Below are 7,746 nucleotides of genomic sequence, written 5' to 3'. Positions count from 1 at the left end.
AGCATGCTTTTTGCCAAGGTGTCCAAAACAGCCCCAAAAAAAAGTGAGACCAATAGGCGTGCAAAAAAGACCCCAATAGTTGTGCAGCCGATGTGGCATCACCTGATTGGTTACTTTTTACAATATTAGTACATTTCTTAACAACTATTGGTACATTTCCTAACAACTGTTGGTACATTTCCTAACAAAAATTGATATTTTTTGTTTCAAACAATAGGTTTTATTTGTTCAATTTTTGGAACAAAAGGTATCAACAACCCTCACAACAATTGGAACATGCTCAACTACTGGGTCCTTTCCCCTAATTTGCACTTAAGATTAAAGGATATTCGAGCTCCTTTAGTGAAGCTCTCTCCACTTCCCATGCTGTTCCCATCAACACTGACCAGCTATCAAATCTCTGTCTCTTTCTCAGTTAATGCATGTGCTGGCTCTTGTTTATTTTTTATTTCGTGAAGCGGGACCAGGCTTGGAAGTGCAATTTAATGTTGCAAGCCTGTCAGTGCTGACTTTCTTCTTTTCTATACAGGTATATAGGTACTATAATTGTCAGACATGATATTTTCAAAGTAATTATATGTAAATTATTATTATCAATGAGTTTTGGTCTGTTGGTAAGGTTAAAATGGGTAGGAATGAATGTTGGTTGGTTTGTCTTCTTGTCTCAGAAGGTTTCAACTTATCCATTTTTTTTTCATATTTATTATATTCGATATAAAGACTAAAATGTAATGTTTAAACTTTATCAATAATAATTTTCACTTGATTCTATATTTATCTTGGAAGAATGATATAATATAATTAATATGTGAAGAAATGGTGCAATTTTCAACAAAATTGGATCCATTCTGCCTTTACCTATCTCTATTAACATATGATTCTCATGCATTTCACTTTATTGCACTCATTATGTACACTTTTCCATTCAATCATATATGTTACACTCTTTGTAATTAAGACTAATTATTATTTACATAAACATTGCGACTCCATCATCTTTAATGATTGGACCATGGGTGTGAGATTGATCTCATAATTGTAGATTTGATTTTCGAATTTTCAGAATTTAAATTCAAATTCAGTCAACCCCTTTCCATTTCACTAGGTGTTGAGTCAACTAAACACACATTTGCACAAACTTTTTTATGAGAAAATTGTTACACAATGTAATCTAGAAACATTATTTATAATATTATTGATTATGGAGATTTGATGTCTTCAATTAAATTAGTGTTATGTTATTTAATGATATTTTTTAATGCCCACATTTTTAGGAATATTGTTCTGTGAACATTTGGATCAATTTTTGGTTTTCCCATAAGCTTTTGGATGTGCTAGGAAGAACTCCAAAGACCTTGAAGAGCTAAGGTTTGATTTTTCTTGGTATTTGATGATGGCATTGAGCTTAATTGGTGATTTGGATTGCAATGACATATTTCAAAGCGTTTTTGGCCTCTTGGTTTTTCTCCCAACTTCTTGGAGAGCATAGCTATTTATAGTAAGTTTTTGTTTTGACACTGAACATCTTCTATCAACTTCAGTTGCTCCTTGATATGATCAATATTGGTTTTGGGGGCCTTGGGAGTGGTTTTTGTAACTTAAACAAAAATATTTAAATGATTCACTAAAGTTCTAACTATAATGTTATTTTATAAAGTAATTGTATGTTTCCACAAGTGGATGCCTAGGGAAGGGGGACTTGGACATAAGTTAATTTTAAATTGTTAAAAAGGCATTTGAGTGAAAATATATTATTTTGAATTTAAAATTGGATTAGTTTCCCTCTAGCTCTATAAAAGGAGGTCTTGGGCTCTGTAATATTCCCTCTTGAAACTGCGACTGGAGAGCAACAACTGTGATGCACACAACCCAAGGCAATTCTAGAAATAGCGTTTTGGCTAAATATTTCGATTTGCAACTGTAAATTGGAGAGTTCTCTAAATGCCACACCAATGTAGGAGAATTATTGTCTCTCTGATACGCTTCCAACAAGCTCTCACCCAGAACGATGCACTCAACACGCAGATAGCTATGAGCAAAATACACTTCCAGCCAACATACACTAGCAACACCAAAAAAACACAGCAGCACACAACTCTTCACCAACACACCCAAAAATCACCAAATAGCTCACAACTTCGAACCACGGCTAGGAGTGATGTCTCACACTCGAAATCGGAAGGAAAGATCTAGGAGGTATTCACCCTTGAAGAAGTCTGGAGTCATTCCAATAGCATAACAATATATTTTCTCTCGATAAACAAATAAGGAGTCAAACGCCTGTTTATATAGCTTTTCAAGTCTAGAATTCAAATGAAATTGCCTCCAAATTCTCCTCATTCAAACTGCATTGCATTTCATGTGGTGGATCCAAAAATGGCACCCACTTCCCAAGTCAAAAATCGTGCCTAGGAGAGAGGACCACGATTTTGGCATAATAAAACTTTGAAGTATAAAAAAAATAAAGACTCCTTTTAATCTTCAAATAATTCACCCAGGCATGACTTAGGAAAAATATCATATTTTACACAATTCCCCATAGCATCAATCAGTAATAAAATAAATAAATAATAACCTTAGGATAAGGAATAATATTTAATTAAATCGCTTATAGCTCCAGTACTGATTATCAACAAAATCCGAATGAGGCTGAGCAATGAGGATCACTGAACTGTGCTGGATCGGGACCAAGTCTAGGACAACCAAAAATAGAATGCTCAAACTGCCACTTACTAAAAATAGTAAGTCATGAAATAATGCTCTGAAAATCGTGATCTTCGCAACCAAAGAAAGAGCTTGGCGAGCTTAGCAGCTCTGCACCATCCCGACGGCCAAACCCTAACTTACTAAAAATAGCAAGTTCACATTCCACCCCTGACAAGCTTGGTCAGAACTCCAAAGAACATGGAAACCCTTAATTCACCTTTCCACATAGCCTACGGGTCTCTGAAATAGGCCAATGGACCATTGAATGCAACATCACAAGGAAAGGGACATTACAATCTGCCCTTCCCAAAATTGTTTATCCTCAAGTAATCGCAAGCCAGGATGCTGTAAAACCTCCTCATTCTCCCATGTGGCATCCTCCACCGGTAAGTCCTTCCACTTAACCAAATACTCTCAGATGGTCCTCCTCCTCAACAATCGTTCTTTGACATCAAGAATGGCCTCGGGAACTAGCACCAATTCTCCCTCTTCATCCAAAGGAGGCAAATCAAAAGAGACTATCACATTGTGCCCAAGCGCCTTTTTGAGGTGTGACACATGGAAGACGTTATGTACTCGGCTACTCGTTGGTAGCTCCAACTCATAAGCCACAACTCCCACTCTCTTGATGACCCTGAATGGTCCATAAAAGTGTGGCTTGAGTTTTTCCGCTCCACTCTTCTTGAGAGTAGACTGTCTGAAGGGTTGAAGTCTTAGGTAGACCATATCATCAACCTCAAATGAGCGCTCAATATGCTACTGGTCAGCATACAACTTCTTTCGATTCTGTGCAATCTAGAGGTTGTCCTTCAATGCCTTCAGAATATCCTGACACTGTTGAACCATATCCCTTGCCTGAGGTGCTTTGCTATCTCCAAACACCAAATCAGCAAAACTAGGGGCATCATAACCATATAGTGCCATGAAAGGTGACATCCTGATGGACATGTGATAAGTGGAATTATAGCAGAATTCACCAAGATGTAGTCATCTTACCCATGCCTTCTGTTGCTCTGAAACGTAATTCCTCAAGTAACCCTCCAACCACTTATTTACTATCTATGTTTGTCCATCTGTCTGGGGATGGTAACTCGTGCTTGGGGTAAGCACAGTACCACATAATTTGAAAATATCTTTCTAGAAGGAGCTTAGGAACTTGTTGTCCCTATCACTCACAATATTTAGGCAACCCATGTAGCCTAAACACCTCACAGAAGAACAAATCAATAACCTGAGATGTTGTAAATGAGTTGGTGATGGCGAAAAAATGAGCAAATTTTGTTAATCTATCCACCACCACATAGATACAATCCTTCCCACTAGCCTGGGAATTGGAAATGGTTGCAATAAACTAGCGGGTGTTGTGTGTTCATCCTTGTTCTTCTGACAAGTATGGCATTCCCTAATGTACTTCAAGACATCTCTCTTCAACCCTTTCCAAGAGAATCTCTCTCGGATCTACTTGTAAGTCTTAAAAAAAACTTGGTGACCAGCAAGAGGAATGTCGTGAAAAGTCTGCAATACCTTCTCCTTCAACTTAGATTTGGGTAGAAGAAGGATCCTTCCCTTATACAAAATCAATCCATCAACCAAACTATACTTTTCACCATGAAAAGTGCATTTAACAATGTTGGTTGCAAATTGATTTTTAGCATAATCAGCAAGCAATAGGTCCCTCAAATCAGCAGTGAGCTCACATATAAAGCTTAGATGAGGTCTCTATGAAAGTGCATCTGCCACTATGTTGTTCTTGCCCTTGACATACTCAATGTCGAAGTCATATGCCTGAAGCTTACTAACCCACTTCTACTGCCTTTCATTCAAATATTTCTGGTGCATGAAATGCTTAAGACTGTTATGATCAGTCTTAACAACGAACCTACTTCCCACCAAATACTGCATGAATTTCGCCAGGGCATGCATTATGGCAAGCATCTCCTTGTCATAAATTGAGTATAGCCTTTCAGGTCCTCTCAGCTTTTTACTTTCAAAGACAATAGGATGCTTGTCTTGCATAAGAAATGCACCTATACCTTCTCCTAATGCATCACATTGCAGTTCAAAAGGCTTGGTGAAATTTGGTAAGGCCAAAACCGGGCATGAGCTCACGATTTCCTTAAACTGATCAAACATTGTTTGTGCCTTTGTAGACCATTCAAAGGATCCTTTCTTAGTGAGATATGTGATGGGGGCAACCAACTGAGAATAACCCTTCACAAACCTTCTGTAAAAACCGCATCAACCCAAGAATCCTTTCAAATGAGTTATGTTCTCAGGTGGTGGCCAATCAAGGATAGCTCTAATCTTTTCAGGATCCACCTTCACACCCTTTGCACTTATGATGTACCCTAAGTAGAGAAACTCCCTTATTCCAAACTCACACTTAGATTCTTTGGCAATCAATGATTCAGACTCCAGAATGCTAAGAATTTCATGTAAGTGTTGTAAGTGCTCCTTCCAAGACTTGTTGAAGATGAGAATGTCATCAAAGAATATGAGTACAAACTTCCTCAATTGCTTCTAAAAGATCATGTTCATGCAGGACTGAAATGTGGCTGGAGCATTAGTCAAACCAAAAGGCATGACTAGAAATTTGAAATGCCCAAAGTGGCATCTAAAAGCAGTCTTCTCAACATCAAAAGCCCTCATTCAGATTTGATGGTAGCCTGATCTGAGATCTATCTTGGAGAAGTACATGGCACCATGCATCTCATCAATGGGCTCATCAATCTTGGGAATGGGGTACTGATTCCTGATGGTTTTCTGATTTAAGGCTTGGTAATCCACACATATATGCATGGTCCCATCCTTCTTCTTCACCAATACAACAGCCGAAGCAAAGGGGCTCTTGCTTGGCCTAATGTAACCCATGTCTAGAAGCTCCTTAATGACTTTCTCAATCTTGTCCTTCTACTTCTTTGGGTAACGGTAAGGAGTAATCATGATAGGCTTAGTACCCTCTTCCAACTCAATGATGTATTCAGTACCACGCTTAGGTGGCCTACCCGGGGGTGGAGTCTCAAACACCTTGCTCCTCTTTGAAATCAAAGCCTGAATATCTTCAGGACAACTTCTCTTTTCTTCAGATGAGTGGGATGGCATGACCATACACTCAAGAGATCTTCTAAGTGGCATATTTCCAAAGACCTTGCTCTTGTCTGTGATTAGAGCTTGAATATCAATAGTGTAGCTGCCCTTGTCTTCTAATGGGTTTGATGACATTATCACACATTTTGTTGCCCACTCTACTTGGTTATGACGGATCAACCTCTCCATCCTCTTTAGGGATACATTTCGAGGAACCCCATTAGACATCCCTCGCAAAACCACCTTCTTACCTTTCATAAAATTTAACTCCATGGTTTGCAAGTTTAGAGTGATCTCACCAAGAGATTGCAGCCACTAAATGTCAAGGACCACATCATCGGCCCCTCCAATACTAACAACATAGAAGTCATCCTTGACTTCATAATTACCAAGCTTCATTGACATGTTTAACACCATCTGTTTATAACAAATTATTGATCCATCAACCACCATGACCTTGAAGTCTTCAACATCATTAGTGATAAGACATCTCTCGGCAACAATTCTAGCATCAATGAAGTTGTGAGTTGCTCTGGTATCAATTAGAGCAACAAGTTGATGCTCTCCCAAGGCTCCTCAAACTCTGAATGATTCATTCTTGTGGAAGCTAGAGAGTTGGGCGACTATACCCTTATCATCTTGATCACTTTCAAGCGCTTCTGGAGCCTCTTCATACTCACTTCCCTCCGAATCAACTTGTTCTAAATTTTTAGAATCTGATCCATCAACTAAATATGCTTCCATTTACCGAGCATTACCCTTTCCATGGCATCTATGACATGGAACCCAAGGTTCCTTGCATGAATAACACAAATTCTTCCTCTGAAGTTCTTCACGAAGCTCATCATCCATCCAAGGAGGGAACTTCTTAGGCTGATTAGAAAATGTCTTCTTATCTTTACGGAATGGGAAAGGCTTTGACTGAAATCTAGACTTAGGGGAAGCCAACTCCATGCTTCTAGCCTTCTTGATTGCATCAGCCAAGGTGGGCGGGTCAAAGGCTTTTACCCAACCTCTCAATGGTTCTTTCTTGAAGTCCTTCAGTGAATAGGACCACTGGTCTTTTCTCCGAGATACTACTAACCATAACTGAAAGACTTTGAAATTCAGTTATGAAGGTGTCCACGGAACCCTGTTGTTTGAGTTGTGCTAGCTCTCTAAACTTCACCTCCAGATCCTTGGTATCAAATCTTTATATCACTTGTTGGTGAATTTAGCACATGTATGGATCAAGTTATGACAAAGGGTGATCAACCCATGGTACCACCATTCGTGAGCGGCTCCATCTAGATGCAAGGTGGCGAACTTGATGGCCTCTTCTTCGGGCATAGATCTCAAAGACAATTAGTTGTCCAACTTCTGCACCCAAGCTCTAGTCGTTCTCACACTGCTTCCATCGAAGTGTGCTAGAGTGACCAGCCCAAGGGCCTGTTGATAATCTCTGGGAGTGGAGTAACGATTATCATATCTCCCTTCCCTTCTCTTCTTTTGATTCATGTATTGGTCAAGAGACATAGCATTTCAAATCTCTTGGGGGAATGCTGCATACTCCACAAAACTGGCCCGAATCTCCTTAGCTACAAGAACTTCCACTTTAGGAGGCGATGTTTCCCTTGGAAGGAAAACGGATTGCAATGGCATAGTCGTCGATCCAACATGCATTCCATTACTATTACTGTCATTTTTGCTGCCATTTCCATTACCACCGGAGTTGTTGGAAGTGCTGACATTATTACCACTCATATTCTGATTTGGATCTTGATTATGCCCTCCTCCAGCACTCTGCCTAAAGGTGGCTATCATCTGGGACATCATGTCCATCATAGTGTCAAATTTCTTCTCTATTTTCTCTACAGCCATAGCTGTTTCATTCTGTCCAAATAGTCTTTCCCCCATTGAATCTATTGAGTACACTGAATCAACTTCCTTATCTCCATTTCTCAAGACTTTTGA

This window comes from Cryptomeria japonica, chromosome 10 (genome assembly GCF_030272615.1).
Source record: "Cryptomeria japonica chromosome 10, Sugi_1.0, whole genome shotgun sequence".
NCBI lineage: Eukaryota > Viridiplantae > Streptophyta > Pinopsida > Cupressales > Cupressaceae > Cryptomeria > Cryptomeria japonica.
Note: the sequence above shows the minus strand (reverse complement) of the source record.